The sequence below is a fragment of the Lepus europaeus genome, chromosome 12 (assembly GCF_033115175.1).
Source record: "Lepus europaeus isolate LE1 chromosome 12, mLepTim1.pri, whole genome shotgun sequence".
NCBI lineage: Eukaryota > Metazoa > Chordata > Mammalia > Lagomorpha > Leporidae > Lepus > Lepus europaeus.
Genome location: NC_084838.1, coordinates 60,149,963 through 60,166,672, shown reverse-complemented (window position 1 = coordinate 60,166,672; position 16,710 = coordinate 60,149,963). Strand labels below are relative to the sequence as shown.

Below are 16,710 nucleotides of genomic sequence, written 5' to 3'. Positions count from 1 at the left end.
ACACACACACACACACACACAATCAGTTTACTTCCACTGCTATAGTTCCAAAGTCCATCATGGTTCTCACTGGGCTAAAGTCAAGGGCTGGGTTCCGTTCTGGGGGCTCTGGGGAGAATCCATTTCCTTGCTCATTGTAGTTGTTGGCAGAATTCAGTCCCTTGTGGGTGTGGGTCTGAGATCCCCATCCTGACTCTCAGCCATAGGCTTCTAGACGCCGCCCACATTCCTTGGCTCATGGATCCTTTCCACTCTCGTCAAAGACAGCAACATTAAGTTGGGTCTCCCTGAGAATCCCTCTTGCCTCTTCTACCTTCTACTTTTAAGGGTCCATGTAACAATACTGGAAAATTCAGATAATATCCCCTACTTAAGGTCTATGATCTTAATTTCATTTGCAGTGTCCCTTTTGTCATGAAAATATCAGGGGTTAGGACACAGACATCCCTGGAGGTGTGCAGAGTATTAGTTTGCTGACAACAACCCTTTACCCCAGATTCTGCTAATGTTAAGACCTCTCACAGAATCATCAATACTAGCAATATGCTATAAAATACAAATTTATTCAGACTTTATCAGCTTGATGACTAATGCCTTTTTCTGTTCTAAAATCCATCCCAGGATTCTACATTAGGTTAACTTCCATGTTTCCTGTAACTCCTCTAACTTATAACAATTTCTTATTATTTCCCTGTCAGTAATAACTTTGATATTTATGAAGAATACAAATCAATTACTTTGTAGAACAGTCCCTTAATTTGGATTTGCCTGATTATTTGTCATGATTAGATTGAGGTTATTATGCATTTGGGGCAGCAGTACCCCAGAAATGACATACCCTTCTCAGAGTGTCACATAGGCAGAGCATGGAACACAGGGTATGTCTTATCACTAGTAATGCTAACTTGTGTTGTTTGGTTAAAGTAGTGTCTGCTAGGTTTTCCCACTGCAAAGTTACTATTTTCCCCCTTGTATCTACTAGTCAATATCTTAAAGGAGATAATTTGAGACTGAACAGAATTCTCTTTCTCCTCAAACTTTCACCCATTAATTTTAGCATTCATTGGTGGCTCTTGCTTTAGGCAGTGGTCACTGTGGTGTTGTAATGATGTATTGATGGCTTCATTCCTTCTATAATTACTGTATTTATTTACTAATTGATATTGTTTAGGAAAGATCTACCCTTTCTTCCCTATTTGTATTTACTCAGTGATTTGTTTAGACAGGTATGGACCCTTAGATATGTAACTTATCCTATAAGTTATAATTCAATACTATTATTTAGGGTGTTGCTTGAATTATTCTACCTTTGGCCATTAGAAGCTCTTTTAGGTAGGCTCCTGTAAACTTTTGACATGCTCCATTCTTTTTCCTTTCTCTTTCTTTTCAAATGTTTCTTCCATTTCTAGCACAATGAGATACCCTAGGCTCTTACATTTTCCCTCCACTAGTCCCAGAATTTATCACCTCTCTAAGGAGTCATTACTTCTGTCGGGCAAAATGGTTTTTAGACATCAAGATCTAGGTGTTGTGTGAGCTCCTTTCTACTGTGATATCATCACCCTTAGGCCTTCTCAATAGACAGTCTGAAAGTATGCTTAGATGTAGGTATAGTAGCCCATGCTTATGCACGTCTATATTTCTCTATCTTTCTGAGTATGTATGTATATGAGCTAAAATCAGTAGCTTATATTCTAATCCTACACCATGTGGTTTATTGTAGTATCCACATTATTTAAGTTGTAATTAATAATAATTGTACACATTATGGCCTCTACTGTGACATTTCAATACATGTATACAATGTCTACTGATGAAAACAGAAGAGTCAATATTCCTCCCTTATTTGAAATCACTTTATGATTGGAGGCTTACAGTTTTTTTATTCTATTTGTTCATGTAATATATACTAGTTATAGTCTCCTCATTATCCTGTGTAACACTAGAAACTTTTTCTATCTAACTGATTTGGTACCTATTATCCAAACACTATCTATTCCCACTTACCCCTTGTGTAATTCAGATCATTGTGTATTCAGATCGATTATTCCCCTAAAAGATTACTAACATGGAATAATGAGACTTTCACTATTATTTACCTTAATAATACCTTGATGTTGCATATTCATATTATTTCCAATTTTTTGCTAATAAAAATGTGATTAACATTTCTGTCTATAAACACTTACATACACTTATTTTTATAACATTCTCTTTGAAATTCAATTATGGGGTAAGAACAAAAACATTATTAGAATTCTTAAGACACATCACCAAATTGTCTCCAGAGTTTTCCAACCATAGCCCTGCATGATGGGACTATCCTGATGGGTTGTTTAGCTTAATTCCTGCTAAGCAATCAGTTCAGTCCTCACTGGAGTCTAAGTATTTGTCACCCCTCAGAATTCATATGCTGAAGCCCAATCACTAATGTGGAGGTGGAATACCCAAGAGGTGAGTAGGTCATGAGCACAGAGCCCTCATGAATGGGGCTAGTGCCCTTATAAATGAGATCCCCAACAGGTGTCTCGTCCTGTCCACTATTTGAAGACAGATTTGAGGACAGAGAATGCAGAGGGAAAACACCACCCGTGAATCGGCAAGAAGGCCCTCACCAGACACTGAGAGTGCCAACACCCTGATGGTGGTCTTCTCAGCTTCCAGAATGGTAAGAAATGTCTATTGTTTATAAGGTGCCCAGCTTCTGGTATTTAGTTACAGTGGAGTAGCAGAGACTTAAACCAGCACCCATATGGGATGCTGGCATCGCAGGTGGCAGCTTAATCCACTATGCCAAACACCAGCCCCTCCACTCAATTCTTTAGTGAACAGAAAATATACTGTATTTATTTTTAATAGCAAAAATAAATCATTTGTTTTTAGTGATTCTTATAGAAAAATATAAGTACAAGAAAAGCCATTTGTGCTTCTCCACCCTTAAACTCCCATTCCCTTCCTGAAACCTAAACGGTCTAATACAGCTCACTTGCAAGTTAATTTTTCATAATAAAATTAGCATGATCTCAACTACAGCAAAACAGTAAGGGAGTTGAATAAAAAAAGTGAGAAGGCATCAACTTGTGTGTCGGAAACCTCCTAAGAAAAACCCTGTCCTCATTTCCATCACCAGCTTGGTTAATAGTTCTTCATTTGCATTATGCTCATACACTGGAATTTAGTACATGTTCACATTCTGAAATGCTGTCATTTCAGTAACAACTGTGTTCCAGAGAACGGAAGTCTAGATTTTGCAGCACCTCCTTGATGCTTAAAAACACATCAGACTTGAACTTTAAAAAAAAAAAAAAAAAAAAAAAAGTTGGGGGGGGGGGCAGAGAAAGAATGAATTTGGGTCTTTAAGAGGAAATAGCTAATGTTCCTAAACGTTTCAGTTAGGACATAAATTACAGGTAACTCCTACCATAAACACAGCTGCTCTGTCTCCTCCCGTGACAGGAGAGACAAACACTCTTCTGTCAGGATCTCAAGAAAGGCAGAAGAGTTTGCCTTTGTGAAGAGCAAATTAAAACAGTCCCGTTGGCATCCCCAAAACTCAGTGTTGGAAGATGTGGGCAAACGCCTCCCTCCCCTACGCTCGTCCTGTCTCTGAGATAAGTAGAACGTTTTCTTTAAACAGCTTCTAGATGAAAGGCAAGGCTTTGCAGCTGGAAAGGGAGCCTGTGTGTCGATGACAAACACATGCGCTGAATGTCAACAGTGTGAAGCGGTCCAGGAAGCGCTGCGAATGTCTCTGTGCAGTGTAGGTCCGACCGGCCAAGCTGCCGCCATGGGATTAGAAAGGGCCCACAGGCACAGCCACAGAGCTGAGCCCCAAACGAGACCCTGGACTGAATTCCTGGAAGGAGGCAATGGCCAAAGCACTCCATTCTCAGTGTCATGAGATAGTTTCAAAGCACAATTAAAATCAAAGGACAATTAAAATTAAAAAGAAACCATGTTTTATTTCTTTTTAATAGCAAAAAAATAGTTTACAGCAATTCTTACAGAGCGCATCTTTAACTATAAAGGAGGGAAAGACCAGTCATGCCTTTCTTTGGATATATTTACTAACAGAAAAATTAGTGAACAGAAATATCAGAAATCCTGTACGTGTGTCTTCCTCTCTATGTAACTCTTTCAGACAGAAAGATAGATACATAGATATATCGCAGAGAAACAATGGGAATTTATAAAAATAAAATCCATGATATGGAAATATGTTGTTAAAACTGAGCTATTCAAAAATATTCAGTGAAAGACAAGGAATTACATGATAGACATGATTAGAAAGCCTACTAAGATGCCAGAAGAGCCCATAAGAGATCTAAGACCATGCACAAACTTCACTAACAGAGCCCCCAAAACCAAACCTTCACAGTTGTAAACACAGTCCCATAATCTCCATAAGCTACACATCACTGGAGTAAGTGAAGAGGTTGCCCTGAGGCTGAGGGCAGTCATGAAACACTGCAGTGTGGCACCTGTTGGCAGGAAAAGCCTTCCTCAGCACGTGCCAAGGCACCCCTGTCATGCTGTGGATGATCTGCACAGAGCTCTGAACGCGATTCCTGCAGGCGAGTAAGGTATCCTTTGCGTCTGTTTCGCCCTGTGTATCCTCCATTTAGAAAGCCATTGCCAGCCACTGCCTGCCTGGGGACTGCAAGCCTTCATAATCGGTGAAAATATATCCACCATGTGTTGGTATATTAAAAGAAAATAAAGAGGAGGGGAAGACAGGAAGAGAAGGCAGAGGAGGAGGGAACCAAAAACAAACAAAATCCTCCACACTTCAGCTGGATCCATCACGTTCATGTCATGGGGACAGACACTTCGACGTGGGAAAATTCTTTTCTGCTTCACGTGTTTCATTATCTCTTCTCCAGCATTTCATAGTGTTCTACATGTTGTAGCCCTTCCATTGACTTTAGTTTCCATAGAAATGATCATGAATCGAATCATTCATCAACTTCATAAAATCTCAGCTGCTACTTAGACAGTTCCAAAAGTGGGAGCATCTCCAACCCATCCTACATTCTAATGCTGACTTAGAAATTCTGCCTTTTGCATAACAAGCCCTAAGCCCCTAGATATTTCTTTTTGAGAAACAGTCATCCCCTGCAAAAAGTTGAATAGACACATATTCTTCAAATATCCCCTAGCCCAGAGGTCAGGCTCTTTTTGTCACAACTATAATCTGTAATTACCTGGAGTGTGTGTGTATATATAGAGAGCCAGAGCCAGATATCCTTAGACAATTGAAGTAGATCCTTCATAGTCCTCTCTTCCCAGATATAAAATGAACCAGAGTTCTCTGAACTGTTTGGAAAAAGTGCTTATTTATGTAGCTGTTCCTGTCCACTCCCCAGACTGAAATTTCCCTTCTGCTTACACAGCCCTGCTCTCTAGGAGTCAATTAAAGTGCCCTTTTCTATAGACTATGCAGAAACACTGAAGCTTAATGATTTTCCTCTTAATCTGCATTGGCACTTAGAGAGATATTGGCTTTTAGTTAAAGTCATAAATGACTTGATGATCACCTAGTTCTTTGCTTCCTAAAATTCTGTGGGAAAAAACTAGGTATAGAAGTGATGTCAGGGGCATCAGGTGCAGCGGGTTAACGCCCTGGCCTGAAGTACCGGCATCCCATATGGGCGCTGGTTCTAGTCCCAGCTGCTCTTCTTCCAATCCAGCTCTCTGCTATGGCCTGGGAAAGCAGTAGAAGGTGGCCCAAGTACTGGGGATCCTGCACCTGTGTGGGAGACCTGGAAGAAGCTCCTGGCTTCGGATCGGCGCAGCTCCGGCCATTGCAGCCAATTGGGGAGTGAACCAGTAAATGGAAAACTCTCTCTCTCTCTCTCTCTCTCTCTTTGCTTCTCCTCTGTCAGTGTAACTCTTTCAAATAAATAAATAAATCTTTTAAAAAAAGTGATGTCAGCAAAACATCAGGCTAGGAAGCCATGGGCCCTACTTCTGCCAACAGACACACCAAAGTAACAATAGTATATGAACAAGAATACCTCTTTGAAAAACCTAGGGAGCATTTGAGAAGTTACAGAACCCAGTTTTTGTGAAATGCAGAAAGGATTTTAGCAAAGACCATGAGGAAATTTGCTGCATTTGGTGCATGCATTCATGGCCCTCCACCTACATGGTGTATCATGAAGCAACTGGGAGGGAATCCCCACACTGGAGCTGCTTCCTCTAGGTTGAGACAAAAAGAGTAGATTTTGCACCAAAGTTTCTGGCTCGTGTGAGGATGCTTGAGGGTCTGCTTTTTGTCTCACTTGACTTGGAGCACTGGCAGGATCAGTGCCAGAGTTGGAAGCCACTAAAATCAAAAGTGAACTGCACACGAATGAATAGTTCTATACAGAGAGGCCAGAGGAAGGGAAAGACCAGAAAAGATTTGACAAGGACTGGAGCTCCTGGCTGGGCTGTGAAGGTCTACTCCCACACAAAGCCAACAGGCAAACACTGAGAAGTGGTGATTTTTTTTTCCCAAATGCTCAAACCCCAGCAAAAAAAATTACAAAGAATTCCACAGAAAAACAGGACCTAATAAAACAACTAAAATAGAATTCCATAAACCTACCCTAAGGAAATACAGAACTCTGAGATGGCTGATAAATAAGTTAAAATGTCCTAAAGACGCTTCATAAACTAAAAAAGAACTCAGAGGGACAACCAAATGAAATCATGATATAATCCAAAAGTTGTACTCATGAAATTTATATTTATTAGCAAAAGCTTTCTATTAAAAAAAAGAAAAAAGTTCAACATTTGCACTTAAAAAAACATAAAACAAAACAACAAATGAAATCAGGAAAACAATATATGACCAAAACAAGAATATCAAAGAAATAGAAACCATAATCAAATCTCAAGATGTCAATTTTACTTATACACATTACTTTTTTTTAGTACTTTATATATTATCTATCACAAATCAGAGAAAATATATTTGTCTTTTGGGGTCTGGCTTATTTCACTAAGCATAATCATTTCCAGTTGCACCCATTTTGTTGCAAAAGAGGATTTCATTCTTGTTACAGATAAGTAGTATTTCATTGTGTATATATACCACTTTTTTTTTTTAAAGTCATCAGCTGATGGACATCTTCACTCGTCTATACTCCTTTGGAATAGTGATCTTTCCACTTTCCACTTGTTGAATTCTTTATTTAGTATAGGATTAAGCCCGAAATTATAAATTGAAAGTATGTTATTGAAAAAGTTAAAAGAAAGAAAAGGAGGAGGAAGAGACAGAGTGGAAAGTATTATGTGCCTAAAATTGAATACATAAAATGCATGACATCTGTTCTCATATTAAAAAAAGAAATGGAAAGGAAAAAATACACACACATTTATAATCTATGTGTATACACAAAGAAAAAGAAGTTATATGTGTAACAAAGTATTAAAAATTGGTGAACATCAGTGAAGAAAAAAGGAAATAGCAACCATTAAAAAGGACCAAGTAGAAATCCTGTAATTGTACCCCAATAAATTGGATAACTTAAAAGAAATTTCTAGAAACACATAATCTACAAAGACTGAATAATAAAGACCTTAAAAATCTAAACAAAATAATAACCAGTAAGTTATTGAATCAGTATTCAAAAAACTCTCCACAAAGAAAAGCTAAGGACCAGATGGTTTCACTAAAAAATTCTACCAAATATTTAAAGAATTAAAATTGATTTCAGGAGTATTAACACCAATTCTCCTGAAATCCTTCCAAAAAAGAGGAAGTATTTCTAAGTTCATTGTGTCAAGCCAGCATCACCCTGATACCAAAGACAGATAATGCCACTACATGATAAATATTGATACAAAAAATACTGAAAAAACACTAGCAAATTAGGAATGGGCATTGAAGGGCAGCAACTAAACCGCCTCTTGGGATGCCTACATCCTATATCACAGTGTCAGGGCCTGAGTCTCACCTCTACTTATGATCCAGCTTCCTGCTAATGCACACCCTGAGAAGGCAGCAGCCTGTCGCCCATGTAGGAGACCTGGATAGAGTTCCTGACTTCTAGATTCAGCCTAGCCCACCATTGTGGGCATTTGGGGAATAAACTAGCAGATGGAAGATCAAACTTTCTGTCACTCTGCCTTGCAAATAAATAAAAACCAATAGACACTAAAAAACAATCCTGGCAAACTGACTTCAACAGCAAGTTAAAAGGATTATATGAATGCAACATGACCAAGTAGAATTTATTCATTAAACACAAGAGTAGGGGCCAGTGCTATGGTACAGTGGGTTAACACCCTGGCCTGAAGCGCTGGCATCCCATATGAGCGCCAGTTCAAGACCTGGCTGCTCCACTTCCTGTCCAGCTCTCTGCTATGGCCCGAGAAAGCAGTAGAAGGTGGCCCAAGTCTTTGGGCACCTGCACCCACGTGGCTCCTGGCTCCTGGCTTCGGATCGGCACAGCTATGGCTGTTGCGGCCATCTGGGGAGTGAACCATTGGATGGAAGACCTCTCTCTGTGTAACTCTGACTTTCAAATAAATAAATAAATCTTTAAAAAAAATACAAGAGTTACTCAATATATAAAAATAATCACTGTAATTTACCACATTAACATTATGAAGGACAAAAATGACAACCATCTCAATTAATGCAGAAAAGAATTTGACAAGATTTAATACCCTTTTAGGATAAAATCACTCAATAAACTAAAACTAGAAGGAAGCTACCTAACATAATAAAGACCATTTATAAAAAGCCCACAAGGGTAGGAGACCATTTGAGACAAACCACATCCCATATTAGAGTGCCTGGGGGTGAATGACAGGCCCACTCCCATTCCCAGCTTTTTGCTAATACACACCCTGGGAGACAGCAGGTGATGGCTCAAGTATTAAGAATCTATCACTTGGGGCTGGTGCCGTGGCTCACTTGGTTAATCCTCCGCCTGCAGTGCCGACATCCCATATGGGTACCGGGTTCTAGTCCTAGTTGCTCCTCTTCCAGTCCAGCTCTCTACTCTGGCCCAGGAGGGCAGTGGAGGATGGACCAAGTGTTTGGTCCCCTGCACCCACATGGGAGACCAGGAAGAAGCACCTGGCTCTGCATCGTCATAGTTCCGGCTGCAGCGGCCATTTGGGGAGTGAACTAACGGAAGGAAGACCTTTCTCTCTGTTTCTCTTTCACTGTCTATAACTCTACCTGTCAAAATAAATTTTAAAAAAATTTTAAAATTTAAAATAAAAGAATCTATCACTCATATGGGAGACCAACGGAGTTCTAGATCCTGATTCAGCCTGGCCTAGCCCAAGCTATTGAGGATATTTGGGGCATGAACCAGAAAATGAACACTTTCTCTTTTTTCTCCACCCCCTTCTCAAGTACATATATGCATACATTTTTAAAATAGGGGCCAACATCCTGGCACAACCAGTTAGGTGACGCCTATGATGTCGGCATTCCATATGAGCACCAGTTCGAGTCCCAGATGCTCTACTTCAGGTCCAGATCCCTGCTAATGCAACTGGAAAGCTCAGAAAGATGGTCCAAGTATTTGGACCCCTGACATCCATGTACAAGATACAGATGGCATTCCTGGCTCCTGGCTTCAGCTAACCCCATTGGAGCCATTTGGGGAGTGAGCAAATGGATGTAAGATCTCTGTTATCCTGTCTTTCAAATAAATAAATAAATTTTTTTTAAAAAATCTAAAATAAAGATGATCCCATAGGTAACATCATACTCTGAAATAAAACACTGAAAGTTCTTCCTCTAAAATCAGTAAAAAGGCATAATGCCTGCTCTTACCATTTTTGTTGAACATATCACTGAAAGAAAACAATTAGGCAATTAAAAGAAATTCAAATTGAAAGAAATAAAATCACCACTGTTCATAGACGACATGATCTTACATGTAAGATCTAAAACTCTCACCTTCTCAAAAAAAAAACCAAACAGTTGCAGCTCATACATAAATTCAGCAAAGTTACAGCACGTAAAATAAACACACAAAAATCAGTTGCATTTGTATACACTAAAAATGAATATGAAAAAGAATTTAAGGAAGCAAGTCTATTTACAATAGCATCAAAAAGAATAAAATAGAAATAAACCTAACCAATGTAGTAAGAGATTCGCATGTTGAAAATTAAAAAAAATTACTGAAAGAAATTAAAGTATATGTAAATAAATGGGAAAACATCCAATGTTCATGGGTTGGAAGACTGACTATTGTTAAGATGTCCTTACTATCCAAATTGGCAGATTTAATGCAATTCCCATCAAAACACCAATAACGATTTTAAAAAAAATAGAAAAACTCATCCTAAAATGCATATGGAATTTGAAAGGACTCTAAATAGCGAAAACAATTTTGAAAAACAAAAATATAGTTGAAGGACTCACACTTCCTGATTCCAAAACATACTACAAAGCTACAATACTCCAAACAGGATAACAATGGCATAAAGGCATACAAATATACCAAAGGATGTAACAGAACACCCAGAAATAAACCCACATCTATATGATCAAATAATCTCCAACAAGGAGGCCAAGATCACTCAATGAGAGAAGGAGTTTTTTTTGTTTTGTTTTGTTTTGTTTTTTTGACAGGCAGAGTTAGACAGTGAGAGAGAGACAGAGAGAAAGGTCTTCCTTTTTCCGTTGGTTCACCCCCCAAGTGGCCGCTATAGCGGCGCATTGCAGCCGGCGTGCTACGCCGATCCGAAGGCAGGAGCCAGGTGCTTCCTCCTGGTCTCCCATGCAGGTGCAGGGCCCAAGGGCCTGGGCCATCAGGAGAGTCTCTTTTAACAACTGGTATATTATCACCCATAAAAATGGAGGAAATTCTGTAACACGCTACAACATGAATAAACCTTGAAGATATTATGCTAAGTAAATTAAACCAATTGCAAAAGCACAAGTACTATATGATTATACTTACAGGAGGTAGTTAAAGTAGTCGGATTCATAAAGACTGCAAGTAGAGGCCGGCACCGCGGCTCAATAGGCTAATCCTCCAGCTTGCGGCCCCGGCACACCAGGTTCTAGTTCCAGTCGGGGCGCTGGATTCTGTCCCAGTTGCCCCTCTTCCAGGCCAGCTCTATGCTGTGGCCTGGGAGTGCAGTGGAGGATGGCCCAAGTGCTTGGGCCCTGCACCCCATGGGAGACCAAGAGAAGCACCTGGCTCCTGGCTTCGGATCAGCATGGTGTGCTGGCCGCGGCAGCCATTGGAGGGTGAACCAACAGCAAAGGAAGACCTTTGTCTCTGTCTCTCTCTCTCTCCCTGTCCACTCTGCCTGTCAAAAAAAAAAAAAAAAAGACTGCAGGTAGAATGGTGGCCAGGGTCTGGAGTGGGGGTTGGGGGAGAAAAGGAGAGCTATTGTTTGATGGGTATAGAGTTTCAGATTTGCAATATGAAAAAGTTCTGGAGATTCATTACATAACAATGTGAATATATTTAACATAACTGAACTGTACATTTAGAAAATGGCTAAAATTATAAATTTTGTTACATGTTTTTCATTACAATAAAGAGCAAATTCTGTGGAGTCCTTCAAGAATTTGAAGAAAGCTATGCCTCTCCCTTGCCAGAAAACTGCATAAATGTTGCACATAATTTAAGGGAGTCAAAAAGTACCATAGGTAAGAATAGCTGATCTAGATTATGTTTTACAATTGCAAAATAGAGAAGACAGGAGACAAATAATTTGTTGACAATCTCAGAGCTTATTCTTGACAAAGCTTGTGTTAGACTCTTGGTCTCCTCAATGCTTGCCTGGTGCCCTTTCTACCTCTTATGCTACTGCTTATGTTGGAAGCTAAATTACTATTAAAAATATCATTAAAGATGGAGACTGAAATTCATTTGCAATGAAGGCCTCAGCTGACCCTTTGAGGAGTTCTTACAGTTATCCTCTGTGGGTGGGGGAAGGCTGAGATAGCAAGTCTGGAATCTCTCTTGGCCCCATTTAACAGTCCATACATGCACCTGCTGAGAAAGCATGTGACCCTGGGCCAGGAAGAACTCTTCAGGGCCTCCACTGAGAGCCACCAGCCATCAATGCTCCCAACAGGATAATGGAATGCATATTTGGGCCCCAGGGAAGGGGAAATCCGGGCAGGACACAATGCTTACACTACAGTGGGTGTATGAGTACTTGCAACCAAGCTCCTATTCCTTACCTAATAACCCTCAACATTTTAAAGTAATATTTTTCTCTCCTCCACATTTTTTTTTGACAGGCAGAGTTAGACAGTGAGATAGAGAGACAGAGAGAAAGGTCTTCCTTTTGCCATTGGTTCACCCTCCAATGGCTGCCATGGCTAGCGTGCTGTGGCCAGTGCACCACGCTGATCCGAAGCCAGGAGCCAGGTGCTTCTCCTGGTCTCCCATGCAGGTGCAGGGCCCAAGGACCTGGGCCATCCTCCACTGCACTCCCGGGCCACAGCATAGAGCTGGCCTGGAAGAGGGGCAACCAGGACAGAATCCGGCACCCCGACCGGGACTAGAATCCGGTGTGCTGGCGCCGCAGGCGGAGGATTAGCCTATTGAGGCGCAGGGCCAGCTACACTCCATACTCTCAAAGAACAAACACCAGCCCTCAGCCCATCAAGAGCAGGCAGAATGCAGCTACGATGCCCTAAGCGTTTCTGAGCAAGACTAAGGACTTCCGCTGAACATGGCAATGACAATTGACCTTGACAAAATCAGGGAGTCCATTTCCGAAAAGAGTCCCGGGGGGATCCCAAGAGTAATGGGATGAAATTGATTGAGCAATGCATTGTTTCGCTTTATAGCCTTTCCATTTGTCATACAGATTATAATGAATACTTATTTCTTGATTTACATTGCAGCCTTCACACAATTTGCAGCTCCTGCCATGTTTACATGCACCATCTGGAAGAACTAATGAGCCAAGGAACAGCAGAATTATAACTTGCTTGGACTAAACCTAGAAGAGTTTCTACTGGCAATTAAATGATTTTGCTTTTTATTTCCTTTTCTGGAATAGCAAAAAAAATTTAAAACATGGGATTCACTGAGTATAGAGCAGAAATATGCATAGCTAATTTTAATAGAATGAATCTGGAGGCATCTGGCATTCCTAACCAATTCGGAATAATTTAGTCATTATACCAATAGTCTCGTGACAGGAAGTCTCTTCTGACATTGGAATTCTGAAAACTGATTTCCTGGCCTTTATGTGAACGTCACAGTGGGTTCCAGTGAGCATAAGAGGAAGCAAACAAAAATGCTGAATAGCATAGCGTTTAAGAACCTGGACTCTGGTCTCCCCTGGTCTGGGCCCATCTCTGCCATTTATTTTGATATGATAATTCCCTGAACAAACTACCTAACCTCTTTAGCTACCAATACCTATACTTTTTAAAAATATTAAACAGGGATTAATAGAGATTACATAAAGGGTTATTGTGAGAATTAAAGGAGATAATGCAAGTAATCTAGACAGAATTGTTAGAGCATGTCATGAAAGAAGCAGTTATTTCCTGGTATTACAGAATCACCAAAAAAAATACAGTTTCTTATTTCAAAGCCATTTTATAGTACTTCTTAGGTTATATTTGCCCTGGGTAGAGGGTAACTCAGAATAACACAAATTAATTAAAGCAGCCTTGGCTCAATCAAAGTGCCAGTTTTTGTCCCCTGACAGACTATGAAGTTCTTCCAGTTAGTGCTGGCCTAGGAAGCTAATCCAATGGACTCCAGGATGTGTAAATGGGTTTGCAGATGGGGAAAGCTACCTGGAAAATCTTTTGCACTCTGAATTGTTCTTGAATGTTCACTTTCAAGTCTAGTTCTGCATGCCAGTAGATAAAACTCTAGGTTGACAGGGAAGGTGAAATGATGTTATCTCTGTGATACAGCAAGTCATCTCCAGGGATAAAGATTTAAAATAACATGCAAGCTAAAAAATTGAGTAAGAACTACCTGACAGGGCCCAGCATTGCTGCATAGCAGGTTAAGTCCCTGCCTGCAACGCTGGCATCCCATATGGGCTCCTGTCCATGTCTCAGCTGCTCTATTTCCCATCCGGTTCCCCAGTAATGTGCCTGGGAAAGCAGTGGAAGATGGCCTAGTGCTCACGTCCCTGTACTCACATGGGAGACCTGGGTGAAGCTTCTGGCTCCTACTCTGGCCCAACTGAACCTGTTGCAGCCATCTGGGGAGCACACCAGCAGATGGATGATCAACTGCTCGTTTGCACTCACGCGCTCTCTCTCTCACTTGCCCTCTGTAACTCTGCCCTTCAAATAAATAAATTTTAAAATCAAAACTACCTAAGACATGAATCCAAGTTAACTCTTATTTTTTAAAGATTTTTTAATTAATTAATTTATTTGAAAGGCAGATTTAGAGAGAGGCAGAGGCAGAAATACAGAGATAGAGATCTCCCATCCTCTGGTTTACTCCCCAAATGGCTGCAATGGCTGGAGCTGGGCCAATCAGAAGCCAGAAGCCGGGAGCTTCTTCCAGGTCTCCCACGTGGGTGCAGGGGCCATCTTCTACTGCTTTCCCAGGCCATGCACAGAGCTGGATTGGAACTGGAGTAGCCGGGATTCAAACGGGCAACCACATGGGATGCCAGCACTGCAGGCAGTGGCTTTACCCTCTATGCCACAGCACTGGCCCTGACTCTCATGTTTTCTTTTACTGTGGTAGAATGAGAAGGCCGTGTCAAGATGGCCACTGGCAAATGAGCGTCAGTTACTCAGGAATGGCTTCGGAACCCATCTGGCAAAGGAGCCTGCCTGGCAACAGGCAGTGATTGGCTACAGCATAAACTGCCCCTTGACCGGATTGGCTGCCTCAGCTATATAAGCTGCTGTACCAACTGCAATAAACGAGTCTGCGAGCTGATCACCTCTAGTCCACTTTCAACCGTGACTGTGTCTGTATTGTGACTCGAGTTTCTTGCCCCCACTGTGCTTCTCCTCTCAGAACGAATCCACAGCAACAGTTGAGTAGTAATTATGCCTCAGACACAAGTTAAAAGCCTTATAAGCATTATTTAAGTCTTATAATTCTGAGATCAATCTCATGTTCCAGGTGAAGAAAATAAGACACAGAAAATGAAAATAATTTATCTGTGACAGAGTTGACTCTTAATTTCCATTATCCTCGGTTCAATAATAAATCTCTGAGTTTTAGCTGGACACACAGCCACTTGACTAAGTACATTTCTTAACTTTTTGGTATGGCCATTGCCTTACATTATCTTAATCTGCTCAGACTGTTAGGACAAAACACCCAGATCGGATGAACGGTTTCAATAACAGAAACCTTCTCACAGTTCTGAAGACTGAGAAGTCAAGATCAAGTCAACGGATAATTCAGCTCTTGTTGGGGCTCTCTTCCTACTTTGCCAATGGCTGTCTCACCTGGAAGAGACAGAGAGAGCTCTGGACTCTGTCTCTCTTTAAGATTTGTTTATTTTGAAAGAGTTACAGAGAAAGAGGGGGAGGGTGGAAGCGCAGTGGGAGAGAGGGAGAGAGGGAGAAAGATCTTCTACATGATGGTTTACTTCCAGATGGCCACAATGGCCAGTGCTGGGCTGGTCCAGGCCAAAGCCAGAAGCTTCATCCCAAACACTTGGGTCTTCCTCCACTGCGTTCCCAAATTATTAGCAGGGAGCTAGATTGGAAGAGGAACAGCCAGGACTCAAACTTGCACCCAAATGGGATGTCAGCAGCACAGGAGTCGGTTTCACGAGCTATGCCACAATGCCTGCCCCCCTGGACTCTTCTTACAGGGCAGTAAGTCATGAAAGATCACACCTTATGTAAACTTAATTACTTACTAAAGGCCCCACCTCATAATATCATCACATTGGGGCTAGGGCTTTGACATATGAATTTGGAAGGGCCATACATTCAATCTGTAACAATGCAATTAAGCACTGGGCAATGGGCTGTGAGCAAAAGTGGCATGTGTGACTTCTTAAAGGGACATGACCTCCATTATCTTCTTCCTCTACGCCGGAAAAGATGCAGATTTGACAGTGGAAGGTGGAGCAGCCTTGCCCTAGACATGAAACAGAAGCGGTAGGCTCAAGATAGGAGAACAAAAAGAAACCAGACCCAATGAAGTTGTCACATCGACCTTAGAGTGGACGCTTTGTTATAGGAGACAGAAATTTCCATCCTGTTGAAGTCACGTGACTTTGGCCTTTGCCATAACAGCTGAATCTGTACCACAGCTATTTCATTATGCAGGTTGCATAATTGAACTCAAATCTGAGTGGATCTAAAGCCTGATACTGCCTGCAGAAATCAAAGAATGAATTTATACCAAAAGGAGACCTCCATGCTAAATGCAAGTGAACTTTAGCTCTTCTAGCCTGTGCCACCTCAGATTAGAAGCTCAGACCTCCCAATCATCAATGAAAACACTAATAAACATCTGGAAGGACAAAGGAACATCACACAAATCTGGGCAATGAAAGGACAACTCTGACAGTTGCAAATAGGAGTTTTTTTTCCAGGTTTGCTCTAGGAAGCAACAATTCCATACAACCTACAGCAACATCATGTCAGTGACACCTTCTAGCTAAAGCCCAGTGTGACAGCACCAAGGTTTTTTAGTTGCGGTCGACTCTCATCCTACCCACCAAAGATATTTCCAAAACTATCTCCCAGTAACACCCTGGAGCCTCAAGTTGGGGTAGTCAGTCCAAAAATCTACCCCAAGAAAGGATTGGGTCTGG

General features: G+C 41.1%; 1 protein-coding gene across 11 annotated transcripts in view; it reads right to left on the bottom strand.

Annotated features, from left to right (window-relative positions):
- Positions 1-16,710, bottom strand: part of FREM1 (FRAS1 related extracellular matrix 1) — a 301,861-nt gene that overhangs the window by 241,146 nt on the left and 44,005 nt on the right. Inside the window, exon 1 of one of the 11 annotated variants that reach the window (XM_062208233.1) lies at positions 10,926-10,971. The exons of the other annotated variants lie outside the window; for them this stretch is intronic. The gene's annotated coding sequence lies outside the window, so the exon portion shown is untranslated. Of the gene's footprint in view, positions 1-10,925; positions 10,972-16,710 lie in introns of those variants that run through there. 11 annotated transcript variants of the gene reach the window in all.